The 23,341-nt window shown below is 41.6% G+C and overlaps 1 protein-coding gene across 8 annotated transcripts in view; it reads right to left on the reverse strand.

Annotated features, from left to right (window-relative positions):
• The window catches only part of TIAM1 (TIAM Rac1 associated GEF 1), a 194,497-nt gene that overhangs the window by 159,723 nt on the left and 11,433 nt on the right, over window positions 1–23,341 (reverse strand). The window contains exon 2 of one of the 8 annotated variants that reach the window (XM_028727003.2): window positions 20,193–20,317. The exons of the other annotated variants lie outside the window; for them this stretch is intronic. The gene's annotated coding sequence lies outside the window, so the exon portion shown is untranslated. The remainder of the gene's footprint in view (window positions 1–20,192; window positions 20,318–23,341) is intronic. 8 annotated transcript variants of the gene reach the window in all.

The raw sequence follows: 23,341 nt of genomic DNA on the forward strand, positions 1-23,341 counted from the left end.
CTGGGGAGAGCCTACCCCATGTGGGGAGCCACTACAGAAAAGGTCCTCTCTCATGGTGCCACCCTCCAGACCTCTTGTGGAGGAAGCACATGAACAAGGGCCTCAGGTGATGATTGAAGGGTCTGGGTAGGTTCATATGGGGAAAGGCAATCCTTGAGGTATTGAGATCCCGAGCCGTTTAAGGCTACATTGATCAAAACCAGCACTTTGAACTGGGTCCGGAAACTAACTGGCAGCTACTGCAGTCAAGCCAGAATTGGTGTTATATGTTCAAATCATCTTGCCCCAGTGAGCATCCTGGCCACTGAATTCTGCACAAGCTCAAGTTCCTGAACTGCATTACAGTAATCTAACCAAGAAGTTACCAGAGCACAGACAACAGACATTAGGCGATCCCTGTGTAGATAAGGGCAAAGCTGGGCCACCAGTCGAAGCTGATGGTAGGCACTCTGCGCCACCCAGGCCTCAAGCTACAACAGTGGTTCCAGAATTGGCCCCAAGCTGCATACCAGCTCCTTCAGAGGGAGTATAACCTATCAAGAGCAAGCCACCTCTCATCCATCCAGTGGCGTAGCGTGGGGGGTGCAGGGGGGGCCGGCCGCACCGGGCGCAACATCTGGGGTTAGGGCAAATCCACGGGTTAGGGGGCACAAATCCACGGGTTAGGGGGCGCAAATCCACGGGTTAGGGGGCGCAAATTACTTGCCTTGCCCCGGGTGCTGACAACCCACGCTACGCCACTGCATCCATCCGGTCTAGGGAACTGCCCATTAACAGTGCCTCAGCTTTATCTGAACTGAGTCTCAGTTTATTGTACAATGCACAAATTTAGGTGAAGTTCACACAAAATGCAGATTGACTGTGGGTATTCATAGATAAGTCTCTGTTGCAGTTTCATATCTCTCTTTCTTTCTTTCTATGTTTCTCTTTTAAGACCAATATTACTATTAAGTATTTTATAAACATATATGCCTGAGCAAAGTCTCAGACATGCACAGGCATTTCCAGTCTGACTATTGTATTTTAAGACAAACTTTTAGACAGTGAAGAGAACACAAGCTCTCTTTAACATCAGGAACTTGTCAGACTTCATAACCAGCATTTTAAACACACCTTTCCAGTCTCATCAGAATGCAGTGCATGCAAAAGGGGAGCAGATGGCCTTATAGTAAAAGCACAAGGCATAATTCACTGGAGGTGCCAAGAGCAGAAGTGGAAGCAGGAAAAGGAAGCCACAGCTCAACACCATGACTGATTTTATTCTTGTATTTACACTACCTCTATGTTGCGAGTTCTGCTACCACGTGGTTTGGCCAATTTTAACGGGAATACATAGAAGCAAATACAGTACTCCAGAATTACACTTGTCCTCTCCTTAATGAAATTATATAACTTTTAAAAGGACATTTGCAGTCATTTTCCCAACTACTTTTCAGCATGGCAGCTGATACTCAAGCTCATTTCGACCACCAGTGGACAGGTGAGTGTTGACAGAAGTCTGCACACTATGATCTTTAGAATACCCAGTTCTATCAGACTGCACAGACATGCTGAAACTCCATGCGTTCACAATTCTTATGCATGTCATCACTTTACACCAATTATTATTATTATTATTATTATTATTATTATTATTATTATTTGTATACTGCCCTATACCCATAGACCTCAGGGTGGTTCACAGTCCTGGAAGCTGGTTGTAAAATGGGCTCTCCCAGTTTGCAGTATTTGCAATTTTCTGTGTGCATGTGGGGGGGAGAGGCATGTTCATGTTTTCAACTTTTTGTTTTGAGAATTTGCTGGATACTGTTCTCCTGCACTAAATATCTACAAGACTATAAAAATCCACTATGCTTCATTTCAGTGGGACATTATTTTTCAGTTTGGTTAATTTCAAGGAAGAGATGTGTAGGTCTATCCTATGGCCTAGTTAGGATGGCTAACATGATGTAAGAGCTGACACAGGCATCAGGTTCACATACCCGCCCAGCAACAGGAACAAAACCACAATAGTAGCAAAAGGGGGGGGGGACACTGACTTAACAACAACCACCATTCCCACAGAGTCCCTCGCAACTGCATTGCAACTATTAATCATGATGATGTTTAATTATGACACCCCCACATACACGGAAGCCACCGATCAGCACATCACACACCATGACAACATCACAGAACCCAGTTTACACAGTCCTCCCACACATGATGCATAAGCACATGGCCAGTGAATAGACACGAGAGCTTCCCATTGCCCAGGGATTAGGAAAGCAGTTTGCAGAAAAACTATAACAAAGTTATAGTCCTGTGGCAGGATCAAAGCTCATTGTCTGCCACTCACACAAAGAGATGCCAACATGAAAGGGAGAAGGAAAGGATCCAGATGCACAAAGAAGAATGCACATGCAACAGAAAGATCACAGAAAGCAATACCACAAAATGCCTGGTAGCACTGCAGTGTGCAATGAATGGGAAGTGCGTTTTTTGTGCAGGCACCTGCAAATCCAGTTCACCAGGGGGAAATGCCCTTGGCCTTCTAGACAGCAGCTCATACTTGCACCACAGTTTGGAGAACGTAAGCAACAGCAAAATTATTCTAACAAGGCTTCTTACATCCTTTATGCTCAACCACAAATAAGAGAAATTGCTGTCTTCAGGCTCTATGCACAAGCCAGAGAGCATGGGGAAGGGGAAGGAAAGGGGTGGGTGGGTCGGCTGGTGGCAAGAACAAATAAGGTTAGGTTAATCAGCCCAGCTAATTACTGGGGTGCTAAAGTTACACACAAATAAACCAGTACTTCTGAATGCATTTACACATGATGGAGTGATTACATAGGTAAGAGGTTCACCAGTGGCAGCCATCTTGTATAAATCAGGCCTTAGTCCACTTTGGGATCTTATTTTTTTCTCAGACACATATTTACACACCATTCAACACAACCTTACAAGGGAGGACAGAGACTGCAGGAAAATTTTCTCAGTCAATACAAAATCAAAAAGGTGAGACACAATTACCGGTATATATAAAACAGCCACGAATGCTGAAGAATGCCACATTTCATGCACTGGTAAAGCCATGGAGTCCAAGAGGCTCTTTCTAACAGTCTAAGAAATGAAGTCCCAACACATGGCATGGAAACATTCTGGAGTTAGCAATCGCTTAGAAACATTCAAATTATGTGTTATCTTTTCCCTCTATCACAATGTTCCATACGCGTTTATAACATGTGGAAATTTGTAATCCTTGCAATGCCTTCCATTCTTGCACAAAATATATTCTGGCTGCTGCCAACAACCATGTAATGAGCTCTTTTGAATGCCCTTGTTGTGTCTGATCATCCCATAGATTTAAAGGTGAAAGCTGTGGAGTCTTATAAGAAAGGAGAATTTTCCTGATACACCTCAGACTGAAGGTTCTGTACAAGTGGACACTCCCGCCATAAATGGAGAAATGTCCCTAGTTCTCCACAGTCACACCAACAACATGTCATTTGTGATGTTATATGTGAAAGCTGAATCAATGTTCGATACTGTCTGTGGGAAACTTTCAACTAACATTCAATTAACATATAAACTGATACAATTTCTTCCACACCTTGGGATTTTCAAGAGCTGCAGTACATGTACTGTATTGTAACACTGTAGGTGCTGTAATAAAGACTTTGTTCTACTTAGCTAGGTAGATGAGGAACAAAATCAACCTTTTTTTAAAAAAAAAACCTATAGCAAAAACTTTAATGTAGCATCATGGTATTGAATATAACATATTAAAGTCGATTTTAAAGCAATGTTAAAAATGTTTATAAATACATCCAACAAAAAAGTTTTTAAAAGCTGCCATAGTAAATATTTTATTACATGTACAGATGCAAGACTTTTTTCCCTAGAAAATAAATCACTGGTGCTTATATCCCTTCCTCCTTGCTGCCAGTCTGCATTTCTGTCAGCACAACCAATTCCAACTTCTTAGACTCTAATCCTGTCAGAACAACTTGCGCAAGGCCAATAAGGGAGGGAAAAGTTCACATTAATCCACTTCTGTCCTTCTTTACACAGATCACCCCTTGGAGCTCTAAGACCCCTAAGTTGGATGTGAGAGCTTGGATTTAGTTTGTAATATAACCATATAAGACTGTACAATCAGCTTGTTCGCTGTCTTCAGGCAATGAGAAATTTTCAGAGAGAGTTCTTTTTGAAGAGTCCAGTCAAGCTGAAAGCCCCATCTGTTCACTTTAAAAAAACTGGCATTTTATAGCATTTTGCTTTAAAGACTTGCTTAAAATTGCATTGAAGTAGTGTTCAAGTATATGCTTAAAGGACTTGCCTGAATTTTAGCTAGTTACAAGGACAGTATCCTTTCGGTCAAACGATCTTCATGGTGGAGCTGACTGCGTTTCGACAGGATGAGGGGGCAGCACGCTCCCTTCAACCGCTCCTTCCCTGGCCAGTAGATGGAGAAAAATTGTTCTCCCCCTTGCCAGTACTCGGACACCCAACTTTGTTTTTGCCAAAGGCTTTAATGCATAGGTCAGTACACTATGAAAGTCAGGCTACAGAGCAATCAGATTGCAGGAGTCACAGTGGCCTAAGTTCATGGCTAGGCATATGCTAAGACATTGTCCCAAACTTTACAGTCCCTGAAGCTCACCCTTGGAAGTATGGGACAGGTAGAACACTGTGTTAGCAGAGTCTGCAGCACAGTTATCCCCATGACCTTGGTGACAGGGGTGTACAGAGCAGGCTCACTGTTTGATCTATCCCCAGGTACCTCTACGGGGAATGACAACTTTTCACTGGTGAGAGGTGGCACTGGAGTCACATCAGTCTGCAGTGACATGTCACCTGATTTGTTCACATGAAAGTTGGATGATGGTGGTTATTTACTAAGCTTTTATTTCAATTTGTGTTGGGGGGGGGGGGACGTGACATGATGTTGCATCAAGCATTGTCCTACATGTTCCAGTGCATTTTCCTGCCATTTTCCTTATTGCAAAAAACGGGAAGGGGGTCTGTTGTGCAAGACCTCCAAATAAACTTTAATTGCACAGCCTGAATTTGGCAGTATGTGACTGAGCCTCATCCAAAAATAGAATCGCCCATAGTAAGAAAACACTAATAAAGTTTACTTAATTCAAAATCCCAACATGTAGTTTTACAATAGTAGCCACAACCTTTATTATAAAGCTTGTAGATATACAGAACAGTGGCATGCAGTCAGTAGACATGGGGAACTAGGGTAGTCCCCTAAATGTTCCTGCTAACTTAGAGTATTAAAGTATTAAAGCCCGGCGCCTCCTTCCCAAAGCCCAGGAAGCTGCTGCCCGGCTTAGGGAAGGAGGCGCGATGCTCCAACAGGGTCCAAGAACCCTTCTGCTTTTGGAAGGAGAAAGAAGGGCTCCAGCTTTCTTTCAGAGGCCTGCCATCTCCTTCCCAAAGTCTAGGAAGCTTCTGCGCAGCTTAGGCCAAGAGGTGCAACACTCACACCCACAACATCACCTTCCCCCACAATCGCCCTTGCAAGCTGGCACCTCGGCCCTAATTGTTCTCCTACAAAAAAATTCACCACACACCACTGATATAGAAATAGGTTTTTAAAAAATATTTTGTGATGACAACAGACATTATATTTCCTTTAATATAGTGCTAAGGAAAGGTATTCATTTAAAGTTAGAAGCCAAAGCAACACTGAATTTGATGCAACCAGGATTTCATCCTGAGACACAAACAATAAACAGCATACCTTGCTGTTTAGGAAACACAGAAGGCGAATATGAAGGAGGTTCCTTGGTTGCCTGAACACCATCTCCCCTCCACCACACCCCCCAGAATGACCTTCAATTTTCATCTGCCTTTCAGAATGATGGGAGGAGGGTCAAATATTCCTGAGGCGACAAGCTAAACTATAGAACTAGACTTTCAGGCTCCAACAGTGACAAGGTTATCACACTGAAAACCAGGGGTGGGGGAAGAAAGAGACCATCTGAATACATATCTGATTTGAAAGCTGCTGGTCAAAATCAAGGATATAGTGCAGAGCAATGGAGAGGGCATTCCTTCCAAGATACGACAACCTGGATGCAATTTATCTGCCTCTTTATTTGCAACATTGTATAGCTTTTTTAAAAATTCAAAAAAGCTAAACAGAATCCTGAGCCATTTATTTTGATGGAGAGTCACCACTTTAATCCCTCGCTCAAGGTATGTCACCTCTGTGAGAGAGAGGAGGTTGCTGAATCTAACAATCCTCAGGATTTTTGCAGTCCAACCTGGTGTGAAAAGGTGAATACGGGAGTCAGTTTCTTGGCTAACTCAAGGCACACCTGGCTTGGAGAGACTGTTATCCTGTAGCAAGGATAGCTAAGTGAACTGGCTTTGCTATTCCTGGGAGGAAGTGGAAAAACATTTCAAGAGGACGCTTCTGCAGGTATAGTATTCACTTCTGGTATCTTTGCCACTTGAAGAGAATTAGAAGCAATTTTAGAGACAGTTTCAGAATTTAGAACGAGCAAGATATCAACTACTCCAGGGAAACAAAAAGTATACAGTTTTTCAGAGGAAAGGAACAGATCCCCACCATAAGCAAATCCCATATTATTTGAACCATCTAACAATAAACCTGTGCCATGCAGTACTAATAGCATAAGAAGAGAAATGGGGAGACCCAAGTTCAGCTCCCCACTCAGCCATGAAGTTCACTGGGTGGCCTTGAGACAGTTAGCATCTCTTAGACTAACCTACCCACACAGTTGCTGCAAGGATAAAATCATAACCATGTATACAACTCTGAACTCTTTGAAGGAAATGTGGAACGTATTAGGGATGCCATATTTCAAACAGTGAAAATCCGGACAGAAAGTTGTTGAGCATATATCTGGATTTTCCCTGACGGTTTGAAAAGACATTTCACTAAACCCACAAAAATATTCATTAGAAATACAAAGCCCAATGAATTATTCCCTAAATAATAGCACCTGGTTTTCCCAGGAAGAATCACAATTGTTATTTCACACAGAAAGTTGCAAAAGAGCACAAAATTTCAGCCAACGTTTCTGGGGGAGGGAGGGGAGCAAGAAAAGGGGGAGAGGGAGAGAGATTGAGATTTTCAGTCATCATAAATCATCATTTAATCTGATGAGAAGCTGCAGTGAACCTTGGGGTCACATGCTATCTCCTCCAGTGTCCTTCTCAAATGCAGCTACAAGAAGCAGTCTGGAAGCTTCCAGTTCCAGTTCAGCATAACCACAGCTTGTTGTTTCATCCAAGCCTGACAAACTGTGGTCAATTGAAATTGATGCAAAAGCTTCCAAATGCCTCCTCACAGCCATGCCAGAGAGGACAGGGGATGGGTAAGCACACAAGGCCAAGGCTTTTCATGGCTCGTTATAATCACGGACTATGGGTGATCTCTCATATTCAGGTTGCTTTCTACTACTAAGAACGACAGTGTTCAACTTTACTCTTGGGAGAGTTCCTGTGATATTAATAGCCATTTTCCCAGCAGGGTGATGTGGTGACAGAGAAAAGGTCACCTGCTGAAGATATGTAAGGCACACAGATGTTAAAAGCACCTTATAAAGTACAAGAAAAGTTTAGAAGTGGGTTGCAAAGAAATTGAATAAATAAATAAATAAATATGGCTAAAGTGCAAATATCCTAAAAGTAGTCCATCATTTTATTAGTAGACCTTTAAGGCTTGTATTTTCATTTCTTTTTTTAAGTGGCAATATTCACACAGACTAGAAATTGTCTCTGCTCTTTGTTCAATTGCAGGCCAGCTGTTATGGCACCTCATAAAAATCAAAGTTCTTCTCCCAGAGAAAAATTAACTTGGATGACAAAGAGAAGGTTTGAAGGCAATAAACAAATGAAGGAAGGAAGAATCTTGAACCAATATTAGTTGAAAAGAGACTGACAAGCATTTGATAAGTCAATCAATCCTGTATCTCATGAGAAGCAGATCCAAAGATGATGGATAAGAACAGAAGGTGGCTACCTAGCAAGTCTTTCAGAAACACTGTAAACACTTTATTGCACAAGCTGGTGAGTCCCATCCAAGTTGGCTGACAACACAGCAAATTCACAGATTGGAAAAAATAAAGGCAGACAGCTTCCATGGAAGCTATATGTTCATCCAATTTCACAGCAGTTGGGATTATCAAGACCAAATTATACTTTACCATCCTGCCAAGGGTTTGGGTAGATGGGCATTTCTACTAACCATAATGATTTACCGGCTAAGGGAGCTCACAAATAATTGCTTCTCCTTTCCTGCAATGTATGATAGCAGGGAGGGAAAGCCTAGAGCTTTCTACCAACAAAAGGATCTTTCGATAGATAAGAAAGGAAGGTAAGATGTCTGCCCTTGAAATATAAACAGGTCCAGACACCTCTTATAGACAGATCTGCTGTCTCGTAAAACTATTCCGCCCACAATTTTCAAAGATGGCTTTAATATAACCATGGGAAAGAAAGACGATTTGCAACAGACACTTTGATGGTGTAAACAGTTCTGTTGTCCCCGGCTTTACTGCGGCAGTGCTTCTGCTGACCACAAAAGGAATGAAAATTAAAAAGCCACTAGATACAGCCACTTTAAAAAAAAAGGCAATGCCAGATGCGAAGCCTTGCTTGAGCAAACATCTTCTACTCATATGCTTGCCACCAAGAAAGTGTGAGGAATGTATCAAGGTGGGGAATCTTGAATAGCCTTTGGTTTAGCTAGTGTGTCAAATTAAGTGTGGGGATAGAATAATAGGATGCAGCCATATTCCCAGATCCATAGACCACCTTACCTTTTCCAGTGACAGTGCCCCTCTCTCATACACTCACATACACAGACACAATTACAGTTCTATTACAGCTCCATTTCTCTCACACACAAGAGTATATGTTTCTATTTACATAACCTGACAGACCAGAGGAGACCTATATTTTATGAGCATACATAAGAAAGTGATTCCACCATAGTGAAGCTGTCCCTCCCCCTCGAGTGTGTATGCTGCATTGTTCTGCATTATATATGGACAGACTTCCGATTTGCTAACGGTGATGGGAAAATTTACAGGGCTTTGTTTTTTCACGGAAAATTTTCAATTTCATCTTAGTAACAATGAATGGGTGCCAACCGCAAATAAATATTTAGGAAGCATGGCAGTTTCAAAGATTTTAGCTTTGCTTACTAAATGCAACTGAAATAAACATGCTAATTTTGATCACTCTCTCGGGTACCAGGACATTTTCTAATGCAAACTGAAAATTTTCTAATACAAATTACTCTACTTTGCACATATATTTTAAAATTCAAATTCATTCCCCTCCCCCAGAAAGCAGACATCGCTGCTTGTGAGATCTACTTTGTCAGACAGAGCCAGATGCAAAGCAGTGGCTCAAAGGTGGAGCCATTTATCTTTGCACATCATGAGCCCATAGAATTGGGATGACCCACATAAACAAATCTACATTTGAGTTACTACAGATCAGAGATTCATACAGCCCAATTTAAAAGGAGTGGGGAAACCTTGTGGTTGTTGCTGCTGCTGTTTAACAGTTTGGAGTCTTGCTATTCTACTAGAAGTTATATATCCATTTACCAGTACATACTGATCCATCTTCAGCTCAACCTTGTTCTAGATCTCCTCCTCTTCTCCCAGAGGTAGCCTTGGTGGAGTACTAAGAGGAGGAGCTGATCTCCTCAAGGACTGACTCTCCCATATGAACTGACCCAGATCCTGCAATCATTCATAGACAAATTACCACGTTTCATTCTAACAAAACAACAAAGTTATACTTACTTTAATTTATTCTTTTGAGATAGCCTCTCAAATGTTTCCGCCAGATTTATGTGCTAGTAGCCGGTATATTTTATGAGGTATCCATGCTTGCGAACATAAAACTGACTTTTGTCTAATGAGTGCTGGAAAGTTTGCACAGCATCTTCACTAGATGCTGCCTGGTAAATAAAGTCACCTTAGCCTACTTTGTCATGCATTACCCATGACAAAAATAGAACATATTTTGCCTTAAAATAGAACATATTTTGCCAATATTTTTATCCAGAATCACACTGTGTTCCAAGCTAAATTCTGAAAAGTGAAGCAATTTCTCTTCTGCTCACTTGTCATTATACCTAGGCCTCCATGATTATCTGAGTCAACATAAAAATGCAATATTTACAAATACTTAGGCTTTGATGCACGTTTCTTTCAGCTTTCACGCTATAAAGTGGGGGGGGGGGGAATTACCCTATCATCAACCCCTGTATTGTGTTCTGCAATACCCCTCCCAAACCCTTAAATCTTCATTTGAGGCCCTTCTCGAAGTTCCTTCTCCAAGGCAGATTTGGAGGGACGGAGAGCTCCTCCATTTGTGGGTCTCCATCTACGGAATGCACTCCCCAGCGAGATGCCTTCCTAGGCATCTTTTTGATGCCAAGAAAATATTTTCTCTCCCCCCCCCCCCCCAGCTTCTGATAAACCAAGATGGCATTGTTTGTGGTGCCAAAGCTTCCTGTGGCTGTTGTTGTTGTTTTATTGATTTTGTTTATATACTGTTTTATATTTTTAAGGGGGAAAGTCTCAAATTGGTTTACAAGCTGTTATGGGGAAGCAGGTGTTACATTTTATGCTATGCATAATATATTTGGTTTATAACAGTGTTGCAAGTCACTTGGAGTTCTTCAGGTAACAAGTAACTAACAACAACAGTTATCATATGTGGCTTATCTGGTAGATTAATAATTATCTCCAATAAGTGCAAAAAGAAGTTGTGCAGTTGCCTCTTGGTTTATCCTTTGGCTAGTGAACCCGGATTTATGCTTTGACTAATTGCACCTACCAAAAAAAGCCTGTTATATTAAAGCAAAGTTCCGTATTTACCAGAAATTGTTCAAATGTGGGGAAAGGCGTGTTCTGTTTTACATCTGGTTAAAAGATCCTGTTCCTTAAACCTGCCTCTTTGCTCCAAAAGACCATGTCCAAGGAACCAGAAATGGCCAATGCACAAAACTCTCCCTCAGTTCTCTAGCCAGTACTAGAAGTTTATTGTGGTCAATCTCCATTATGTGAGAAACGAACAATACTGAATTCAGTCATTCACTTATCCGCTCAAGCTAGGAAGAATCCTCCCAGTTGTCAGAGGCAGGGATACGTCAAGGCTAGCTGTCAAATTTCTCAGGCAAAAACAACAAAGGAAGTTGCTAAAACACATTCAGATCCACAATTCCTTGGTAATGCTTGGAAGACTGAATGAAACCATTTAGTAGGTGTGGTAGGTAAGTGGCAGCATTACTCTACCCCAGCCCTTTAGACTCACAGTTCTGTGGTTTTAACAGTGTCTGCTTTGTAAACCAGACAGCCTCTATTATAATTTAATATATAGATGGAAACCAAAATACAGCAGTTCTCTTGTAATTCAGATTCTATTTATTTATATTAATGCACACATGACTTCCAAGAAGCCCATCTGAAACACAAGTCAACTGTTGTATTTTTCAGCCATATAGGACTTCCTTTCCGAAAAGGATATTCTAGACAAGTTGCTCACTTTTCTAAGGTGGACTTTGCCATTAAAAAAATTCCAGAGTCGTTCTGTGTACTTAAATAAAAGTTAGGTAAAGGTAAAGGTACCCCTGCCCGTACGGGCCAGTCTTGACAGACTCTAGGGTTGTGCACTCATCTCACTCTATAGGCCGGGAGCCAGCGCTGTCCGCAGACACTTCCGGGTCACGTGGCCAGCATGACGAAGCTGCATCTGGCAAGCCAGCGCAGCACACGGAACGCCGTTTACCTTCCCGCTGGTAAGCGGCCCCTATTTATCTACTTGCACCCGGGGGTGCTTTTGAACTGCTAGGTTGGCAGGCACTGGGACCGAACAACGGGAGCGCACCCCACCGTAGGGATTCGAACCGCCGACCATGCGATCGGCAAGTCCTAGGGGCTGAGGTTTTACCCACAGCGCCACCCGCGCCCCTTAAATAAAAGTTACACACTTGCTACTGGCTACAAGCACAAAGAAATTAACTAAGGGAAAACATATGCTAGGACCTCCTGGCCTGCCCACAGTGAGCAACCACAATTAGTATCAGGGGCTCCACCTCCAATGAGACAATCTTCACCAATCCCAGGAACAAGTGAGCTTAATTAACAGCTGAGGTTTGTATCCAACATAATGCTAAGTGAATGTCTCATCAGCAAAAGGCTTTTACTTGCACAACAGAAAGTTCTACCCTCCGCCTGCGTGTCCCCTAAATCTCTTCTGGGTTCCCCCAACCCTCTAGAACAGATTCAGAGAGAGAGAGAGAGAACCCATTGCACAAGCAGAAGTCCTTGCACTGACGGAATGTACCAGTCTACTTCTACTGTATTAACATTCCAGCCTTCTGTATCAATTTAAAATTATTTTTCTCTCCCCTTTAAGGACTTTTGCTTTGTATAACCTTGCGAGACAAAATAAGTTTGATTAAAAAAAATAGGATTTTCTAGAAATGATAACATTTGACATCCAAAAGGAAAAATCGATTGGGACCTGGGATAACAGAGGTCAAATCACTGCTCCAGTTATAAGATTACCTGTACATGGGAATTATGGATGTCTCTCACAAAAAGGAATAGTACAAGAGGCTGAAAAAGACAGAAAAGCAGTTTGGATAGAACATTAAAGATTGCAATAATATGTAGGGTGTTTGTTAGAGTTGCTAATGCAATCAACATTAAAAAGAGAGAGAGAGAGATCCATAATTTGAATTGAGCAACCATATATTGATGATGAAAGTTAATTCTCTAGAGTAGTCAAGTGTCCAGGATCATCACTCACTTATTTATTTATTCATTCATTCATTCATTCATTCGTTCGTTCACTCACTCATTAGTCAGATGAGCACAGTTGTATTCAAAACTAAAAGCTTTCTCTGTGAGATGTGATAATTGTCTCCAGAGACATCTGTCCAAAAAAAATCATTCTTAGATTTAAAGTAAATAAGAGCCTTTAAAGTTACATTCATCTTATATCAACAGACAAGGTTTCATCAAAGAAGAAAAGATCTAAAGATGGCTCTTGGGGAAATCATTTTATGCTTAATCTACATTTAATTAAACCTATTTTCTGATAATTAGTTATTGATTGTTTGTTAGCAGTTTGAAAGAACATATTCTTTCATACATATTCCAGCTCATTAATCCTAAAGAAGTTCATCCCATTTAAAGACCAAATAGATTGCTACTCATTTTCAGATTATATCACACTGAAACCGACAGTGACATTCACAAAAGTGAAATAACTTCCTAATCTGCATATCACTTTTGTGAATGTCTGTTTGGTTCACCCTATCAACTTTCCATTCCACATCCCTCCACTGACTTCTGAATCCAGCTGCACTTGCTCAACAAAACCCTCCCTTTTTAATACTTCATGTGTTCCTAGACTGAACCTTGACGCTGGAATCAGTTCTGGCAGAAATTAAGTCCCATCCAAGTCACCTGTATTAAGAAAGTTCCCACGTATTGGTCTTACAGAAGTCTTCTAGAACATCAAGTACTCCTTAATTTGGCCAATCTATTAAAAAAAAAATCTAATAAAACATCGCTTTCAAATGTTTGTGAAGTTTGGTATTAAGGATTAAGTAATACAGCAAGGGCTGAACTATTCTGCTGACTCACATGACAGCCAGATCAGGTATATATATTTGTTTCTGCCAAGAAAGTGTTAAATATCACATTCTCCCAGTAACCAGGGAACTTGGATGAAATATCTACTGTAGGATTTCCTCCCTCCCCAGCCCAAAAGTCTGCTACTCATTATTGCTGTGACTCCTGAGGGCAAAAAGACAGATCACACAATTTTAGGAACAGCTAACAATTTACCCATCTTCATAATAATAATATAGACAAAGAGTGCAAATACTTTATAAAATCATCTCTTTTTCTGATTAATTTTAGGTGTGCTAGAGAAAAAGATAGATAGATAGATAGATAGATATAGATAGATAGATAGATAGATAGATGATAGATAGATAGATACCGTAGATGATAGATAGATAGATAGATAGATAGATGATTGAGATAGATAGATGATAGAGATAGATAGATAGATGATAGAGATAGATAGATGATAGATAGATAGATAGATAGATAGATAGATACCGTACTCTGAATTGGATAGTTGCAATTGGAATGTTTCCCTCAGATAATAAATGACCCAATCTGGTTTCTGTTGATTTTTAAAACTAAACACCTAATATGATCCCATACTTCTGTTAATAAAGAACTGTGTAGTTTCTCTTTTTTCCTCTCTTATACCTATGAAGGGTCTTGTGTTTTTCTAACAATGGAGACAGACCTGGGTAACAAACATTTTATTTTTCTAGAGATGGGGGTCACTGTATTATTATTATTAACTTTCTATACCTCTTTTCATGTGTCTCCATCCCAAAAGGCAATCTGAAACTTGCATAGCACTTTAAAAACTTTTTCTTTTTCAAATGACTCCTACTTCTTCATTTCATCTTAAGAGTTCTTGCAGAGATTATAATTCATAACTTTGCCGTAAACTAACTTTCACCTCCCTCCCCCACAGCCCCAGTTTTGGTTATCATTAAATCTGATGAAAGCTTCTAGAGATCTTGAAAGCTCATACACTATTTGAAGACATTTTGATTGGCCTGGTATGGATTTGGGATTTTTTTCCCCTTATAGGACACCATGCCTACATTTACTTTTTGTGAGAGTAGAAATGCTATTATCCAGGAGTGAACTACAGTCTTTGTCTCACATGAGCAACGTTAGTAATCAGACCCTTCCTACAAAGTTCCATTGTCCTCTAAGAATGTACCATTAAAATGGAACCATTTCACTAAAAACCATTTAAAAATCAATCCTGAAAGGACAATTTCAACAGAAGTGTTCTATAATTGTTAGCATGGATCATGGGCATGTCTGTCTGTGTAGATTTGAGCTTTAAGAATGTAACTAAAGCACTGACCCAGAGAATCTTTAATTCTGATAGTGATCTAAAAACACAAAAAACTAGAAGCTTGACTTGAAAAGTAGGTGATTGAAAATCAGTATCTAAAGAAATTAAAGTGACTTGTATATGAAGAATGAGGAGACACAAATAGAAGATAACATGTTAAGGCTGAACTAGCCTAGGGAGATGTGTGGCCCTGGAATACTTTTGTGCAACAATTTTGTCACATTTTAAAGAAAAACTTTACAATAATAAAAAATATTTTTTTAAAAAACAATTTTGTCAGATTTTGAGAGTCAATAAAGTCTCTAGCCTCAGGATTACAGGAAAATGCTTGAAAAAACCATGGCCCAAAACTGCTGGATTGTTTGAAAGAATGCTACAGGTTCAAACATTCCTCCTATCAAATTTTTGCTCAGATATGATGAAGCTCACTAGGTAGTCTTCATACGTCATCTTTCAATGGAACTAATACTCCATAGGACCATGAAGGATTGCAAAAGAAAATATTTTACTTGTTGCTTTTCAATTAATTAATTAATTACTTGTTAATTGAAAAGCATTTATAAATTAGTTAATATTTTTTAAATCTCTATGTACACCAGCAAATACAAAGTCAGAAAGACAGAATGGGATTTTTTGAGAAGAGGGACAGAGTTGGCGTACTCTGCTCTTTTTCCCAGCTGTAGTGATGCAACATTAAGTGAAATCGTGCAAGTCACCAAAACAGGATATATGTCTGCATGTTAAGTGTTTTCAAGACTAAACTTGATATTCTGCACTTGAGGGTAACTGTTTCAGATTAAGAATGTTGCACAACAGAGGTCCAGACCTAAGCAAACTGTGTTTCCCTTAGAAGAGGGAGGCCCAGGGACACCCAGTTCAAGAAGTTGCCCATCATGGGGGGGGGAATCATCTTCTTAGACCCCTTGATAAGCTCCTTTTAAAGTTCAAAATTAAGGCCCATCATATGGCCACCTTGAGTTATAATCCAACACACTAGATTCATCAAAATAGGTACATTGTCTCACTGTAGATGTCATGTTAAATTAACCATTGTTTAGTATAGGATGGCGCTGTAGTCTAAACCACAGAGCCTAGGGCTTGCCGATCAGAAGGTCGGCGGTTCGAATCCCCGCGACAGGGTGAGCTCCCATTGTTTGGTCCCTGCTCCTGCCAACCTAGCAGTTCAAAAGCACGTCAAAGTGCAAGTAGATAAATAGGTACCGCTCCGGCGGGAAGGTAAACGGCATTTCCGTGAGCTGCTCTGGTTCACCAGAAGCGGCTTAGTCATGCTGGCCACATGACCCAGAAGCTGTCTGTGGACAAACACCGGCTCCCTCGGCCTACAGAGCAAGATGAGCGCGGCAACCCCAGAGTTGTCTGCGACTGGACCTAACTGTCAGGGGTCCCTTTATCTTTTTACCTTTTAGTACAGGATATGCATTGCATGTTAATCAGCATTAGCTTTAGCCAGTGTTTCAAAGCAGCTTTGAATGCTGGTTAAAAGCTGGATCACAATTTTATTATTCATTAAGACATTTTTACCTATGGTTAACACAAAAGAAACAGTCACGATTCATGTCAACAAGGGAAGAAGGCAGAGAGCACAGGAGCCTGCTTCACATCTCTTACACCAGGCTCTTGTGTTAATAGCATGCAAGTAATAAATTAGCTATGCCTTCCAGATTATGCATTTTCTTTATGGCCCACATCTACACTCTTGTGTCAGAGGACAGTATCCCTTTAAATTTTCTGCCTCTTTACTGCAGCCAAATCCTCAAGCATCAGAGATTTGCTGCACTCCCGTTTTTTTCTGTCTCACAGCAAAACAGGAAAAAGATAAGAACAACCAGAGAGAACACTCAGTTACCAGTTTGTTAACCCAAAAGTTTAGCCGGAGACACTAAAATGAATAAGGTGTGGATAGAGTGAGCAACAACATTCCAAAGAACAGCATTTTAAACAGAAGCAGGGGAGCAAATATACCCAGAGGAAATTAATGTGAGAAGGAAGGAAGATGGAAAGTATACCCCACAACCCTGCAGTCTGCCCACAACTGGCTGGTCTATGTTGTCCACACTGTGTACGCTTGCCATAAAAAACACCTGTTTGTACACACACAAAATGCATTTGTTACATCAAAATGCTGTCCTGACCTGCAGCTTAAGAAACTGTGGATCCACAAGCACATTGTGGACATTTACCCATTGTTGTCCAAACTTTGATTGACTACAAACATCATATTCTCCCTAACTGACCAGAGTACAGCCAAAGAACAGCTCAATTGGCTAAAGTGCCCAAGAATATTAAAAGCAGGCGGGGTGCTACACAGTTATTCATAAAGACTTTCTTCTGTCTTTTAGCCAATGATTAAAAAGGTGCTGTCTATTTCTGCCCATTGCAAGAGTTTCTATACTTCCATTGCCAGTTAAAGCAATTTGGCTCCATTTGGCCATGGCAGTGTTATTCTCCTGCACAGGTGGACATGGATTTTTACAACCTGAAAACAAGTCAATGGGCAAGGACATTACTTTTGACAATATGGAAATAAGCATTATTATGTTACTGTTTAGTAAATTAAAGTTTCAATCTTAGGGTTGTACTGCTGTTTAATACTGCCTCAGGCGTCTCCCTATCTACCCTCATGGTGCCATATCATAAAACACGCGGCTACAGGCCTGCTAAATGATGTAATGGCAACATTTAATACACAGGGTAATACAGGGGGGATATTTCCTGGCACAATAAGCACATACGTATGCCAAGTTTTAATCCTTAGATTTCAGAGGATCTCTGCAGGTAAATCTCTGCACAACTGATGGAAGTTCTTCAAAGCTTTATGAGATCATTCTTGCATTAAAACGCCAGTGTTGCAAAAGACTCCCCCCCCCCCCAATAATAGGTAGGATGCACTGAAGAAAGCAATGAACAGTCTCTTGCTTGTTCAGTGAAATGCCGATGGAAGACAAATGTCAGAGCAAAGGAAGCCAAAATGGTGCCCAGGTGTTGATGGATTACCATTTCCATCATCCCTGGTCAATGGTCAAGCTGGCTGGGGATGATGGGAGCTAGAGTCCCACAATATCTGAAAGTTCCATGTTGGCTACATGCACTTTGGAATCACTGGTGGATTAACCTGGATGGCATTCTATTTTCTGAAGTCTGATTTTCATCCCAAAAGAAAAAGAAAATGAATAAATGTCAAAGTATTTGTTTTATTAAGCAGTTAGACACATAACTGGTGATTCCACAGAACAGGACATGGAGATGTCCTAGAGAGGCCATCTCTGAGCAACAGGATGACACAATCAGGCTGTCACTGACATTCAGTACCACAACTAGCCTGAACACTCCAAGAATAAGCTACTGGGTGTTCTGGAAGGGCTTGAATTACCCAACATGCAGGTTATTCCTAGGGAAAAAGTGGTGCTGTCACACAGAAGATTACTGGGGAATAACAAGCTGTTAGATGTTACCAGGAAAGGCACTGAAGCCTTGGCATTATGGGCTTGTTCCACAATGGCGGCCTGGTGCAGAGGTGTTCTGGAGAGGGTTGGGAAAGCTAAGCTGTGCATGTGTTTCAGCGGGGTACAAAAGTGAGCTGCACCCCAAGTTAATTGAATCCATTTCTTAAATATGATTCATGGGTGATTCATATTCAGGTATGGGAATACGGCACAATGGTCAACCCCATCACTTTATTCAGTTCACCTTGAGTTTTTCCTGCTCTTGTTATGAGCCATGTTCTTTCTATTGACATCTTCTGCACCAACCCACTTATGTAATAATCCCCTGACTAATCAGTTATGAGTAAAAGCCACCCATGAAGTACCTGTTTTGCTGACAACACATGCCAACCAAAAGAGTGTCCCTAAGTGTTGGGTAGCGTGGGAAAATTCAGCTAGCCAGAACCCTCTGTCCACCAAGGAAAGACATTGCCAGCACATCTTGCAACCACCAAGTATGCAATCTAGCCAAATTTAAATGGTTTTGGTTTAAATTGGATTTCAAATGGGAGGCATAGTCATGGCCACAGAGGTTTTCCCTGACCTTTTCTAGACCAGTTTTTGCATGTGCATCTTTTGGGCCAAGAACAAAGATGCAAATTTGCTTTAATGTCTCACATCTGATTAGAAACTCTACTATAAACTAATCCTTAAAATAGGTATACCACCCTTCAGAAATGCTTCTCAGTGGTTTACATAAAATTAAACAAAGCAAAAACTAGGCATTGCTCTACTTTTGTTGACCCTCTAGATGAGTTTGATGTATAGAACATTCTTCAGATTCTTTCTCCTTTCTATAATGTATACACTGGAGTCTTAAGAAGTACCACAAATACCCACGTCCTATGTATACAACACCCTATGTATCCACCTTTCTTTGTTTATTAGGGAGGTTCATACAGGGTTTTCCTCCATACCTTAAGAGAAGCTCATTAAAATGAAAATTGTTACATAGCCTACTGTGCATCCAAAGGAAGACAGGCTGTGCTGTAACATGACTACAAGAGAAAACAAAATCTCCCAAGGTGCCCTGTTCAGTAATGTAATGCTCCTGTATCAGAGCTTACACTTAAGGAATTCTGCCTGGAATTCCCAAGCAACCTTCAGGCTTTATGGAATCACTGCTAATTGCACTAACCTTGGGTTTCTAGTGGAGTGATATATACCTAACGAAATGGCAGCTGCTTCCTAGATAATAAATAATAACAATTGAAGCAACAACAGCAAGTCATTATTGAGTCTATGTAGACTGCTCGTACCACACACCCATATAAAACAAAGCTTTATAGAAGATCTAGTTTTAATTGTGGCTCTAAATTATAACTTCAAATACTACAGGCATCTAGGAATATCCATTCCAGTTTAGCAGTGTTTTCAATAGATGGATAACCACATTACATAGATTGTGGTTTAAAGTTCGTGGTTTACATCACAATCCAGAGAGCAGAGCAACAGTTTTCATGTGTTAGAGTTCTGTGTATAGAAACAGTTATCCTGAGATAATTGAATGCAAATATTTGATTTGGGGAATACTTCAATAATGTACAGTTAGTGTGGAAATAACACGTGAACAACAAATTTAATGTTCTTTTTCCCAAGTTATTTTATTGGACCAGTTGGAAATTATTTCAAAGACACAACAACTCAACGGCACATCCCTCTTACATAAATATAGATTTTAGGGGGTGGGGAATAAAGACACAGAACTGTATTATTTTTTATTATTACCTTTGCCCGAAAACCATAAAGGCAAGAGTCAGAAATGTTCTTTTCCACTATCTTCCACATTCTCTTTCAACTCTATGTGCGTTCAGTGATGCGTTCTGCAATCTGCTGATAGTTTTGTTGGCATCCTATGTAAAAAAAATCATGAGCTTTTGTGTCTTGGTTCAATGTGTTTTGTGATGCTGGAAAGCACCACTTTTGTGATTTTTTACTATCAGAAGTTATGATTTGACAGTAGTTTTCTGGAGACCATGAAAATTCAAGAAAATCTGTTTTGAAGATTTTACCGGATCTGGATTTAACCTGAACCCTATAAAAAGTAAAGAATATGCATGTCTGTCTCTCTGGGGTGACATGGGGGCGGGGGAAGCAGCCAGGAAGGGATGGTGCCCATAGCACTCTATCCCAATTCCATATGCCCATATTTACCCACAAGCTCCAAAAGACCGACTACCCCACCCCACCCCAAATCTAAAAGTGACTAAGCTCCTATCTGTATTGTGGAGTGCTATCACACATTGTTTGTCGGAACTGTTGTTGTTTGGGGGTGGAGAAACCCACACAGTTAAAACAAAGAGCACAGAGGGGCAACAGACACTTGATGTCTAAGTAGCGATTTTCTGGTCCGTGCATCTTGCAGCTGTTCCAAGAGTAGGTGGAAGCACAAAAGGCGTCATGAAGCTGTTCGTGGGATGAACAGGAGAAAGCAGGAAAATGAGAAAGGAAAGAAGAGCTGAGAGGAGAGTAGGAGGAATGAAAGCAGGGTGTGGGCAGGAAGGAGGAGTTGACGTGATAAAGCATGAAAGGGTAAGCCTTTTAAAAGGGGGAAATGTTGCATACATCCGAAGAGGCTTCAGTAACAGTTGCTATGGAAACCATAACTTTCAATCCTGCAGCTCAAGTTTAGGAGTAGCTCAATATGATTTATGTGCGCTTGAGTGCTATCTTGAGTAGAGAAACTCTAAGAAGAGGAGCAGTGTCCCTGAAGGGATGTTTCTGTGGGAAAATACGCAAACTATCACGCAAACCATTATTTTCATTACCATACAACAAGCAAATAGGCCTCATCTGCACTATACATTTAAAGCAGTACCATGCCACGTTAAATAGTCATGGCTCCCTGAACCCCAAAGAATCATTTTGTTTAAGCCAACATCCTTTTCTTTAAAAAAAAACACAAACAACTTGGCTCAATTAGACTCTGACCAACAGATTGGGTGCCCTTTCAAATTTCAACAGGGGAGACCAAAGTGATTGGGGAAAGGGAAAGATTCTCAGCAAGGTAAAGGCCAGATCTTGAACATATTCAAAAAAAACCTTCAAGAACTCAGGTCCAACAGTCACCCCTTAATAATAATAACAAAGCCAAGAAGCAGCAAATGTCCAAATACACTTGTCAGTGGCAAACACATACTTTGTTCTGTAGACTCCTGCTCGAGTCCAAAGAAAGAAGCAGTCAGTGGTTCTTAACTCTCATTGGGTTTTAGAGGCAGCAAGCAGTCCTGCCACTTCTGCAGGCCCCTGACTTAAGTTACCAGCCTTTGGCTTGATCTACTTGTACTGGGCTTCTGTGTGCTTCTGAAACTTAATGAAAGCACAGGAATGTGGTTCTACTCTTCTGCGCAGGTGAGCAGCGAGCTCTTGTATCTTCAGTCGCACAGAACTTTGGAGGCACTCGGAAGCAGCAGAACCAATGTCAGAGGCAAGATCCTGCCCCTCAAACAAGTTGGGGAAGGAAGGGGCAAGAGTCAGGAGCAACCACAGATTTTCCTTGATTATCAAGAGCAGTCAAAATATGTGAGCTGGCAAACAATTAGGTACTCTTGAGGAGGATTCCGACGGACCAAAAAGAACAACTAAATACCCCAATACGAAGAGAAGAGGTAGAAGAAGGGATAAGAGAGTTAAAAAGAGGGAAAGCACCGGGCCCAGATGGGTTCACATCAAGTTATTACAAAGAAATGAAAGATAAGTTGATAACACCATTGACAGAAGTAATGAATGGTATCCTAAAAGAAAGAGACATTCCAAAGACGTGGCAAGAAGCCTTTATAACAATTACCGTATTTTTCGCACCATAGGACGCACTTTTTCCCTCCTAAAAAGCAAGGGAAAATGTGTGTGCGTCCTATGGAGCGAATGCAGGGGGGAGGCAGGCGGGAAAAGCCCTCAAGAGCCGCACACAAGCTTCGTGCGCTCTTGCGGGCTTTTCTCCAGGAGGGAGAAGGGACTGACTGGCTGCAGCAGTCCCTTCTCCCTCCTGGGGGAAAAGCCCCCAAGAGCGGCACCCTTTTTAAAGGCTGCGCGGCTCCTGCGGGCTTTTCTACGAGGTGGGGGAATCCCCCCACCTCCCAGAAAAGCCAGGAGAAGCCGCACAGCCCCTTTAAAGAGCGTTCGGCTTCTGCGGGAGGTGGGGGAAGCTGCAGCAGATTCCCTCCTCCCGGGCTCCCTTTGAAGCGGCAATGTGGGAGGGTAAGCTGCTCCCCTCCCACTTTCCTGCTTCAAAGCAATCACGGAGGGGGGAATCTGCTGAATCCTCCAGCAGCGGAGGATCCATGGTCCTCTTCCTTCCCTCCTCCATAGTTGCTTTGAAGGAGGAAAGTGGGAGAGGAGCTGCTTGCACGAGTGTAAGCTGCTCCCCTCCCACTTTGCTGCTTCAAAGGGAGCCCGGGACGAGGGAATCTGCTGCAGCCTCGAGCAGCGAAGAGGATCCATGGGTCCCCTCCTTCCCCCCTCCGTGGTTGCTTTGAAGCAGGAAAGTGGGAGAGGAACTGCTTACACGAGTGTAAACTGCCCCCCTCCCACTTTCCTGCTTCAAAGCAATTACGGAGGAGGAATCTGCTGCAGCCTCGAGCAGCGGAGGATCCATGGTCCTCTTCCTTCCCTCCTCCGTAGTTGCTTTGAAGGAGGAAAGTGGGAGGGGAGCAGCTTACACTCATGTAAGCAGCTCCTCTCCCACTTTCCTGCTTCAAAGCAACCACGGAGGGGGGAAGGAGGGGACCCATGGATCCTCTTCGCTGCTCGAGGCTGCAGCAGATTCCCTCGTCCCGGGCTCCCTTTGAAGCAGCAAAGTGGGAGGGGAGCAGCTTACACTCGTGCAAGCAGCTCCTCTCCCACTTTCCTCCTTCAAAGCAACTATGGAGGAGGGAAGG

The sequence above is a fragment of the Podarcis muralis genome, chromosome 4, assembly GCF_964188315.1.
Source record: "Podarcis muralis chromosome 4, rPodMur119.hap1.1, whole genome shotgun sequence".
Classification (NCBI taxonomy): domain Eukaryota; kingdom Metazoa; phylum Chordata; class Lepidosauria; order Squamata; family Lacertidae; genus Podarcis; species Podarcis muralis.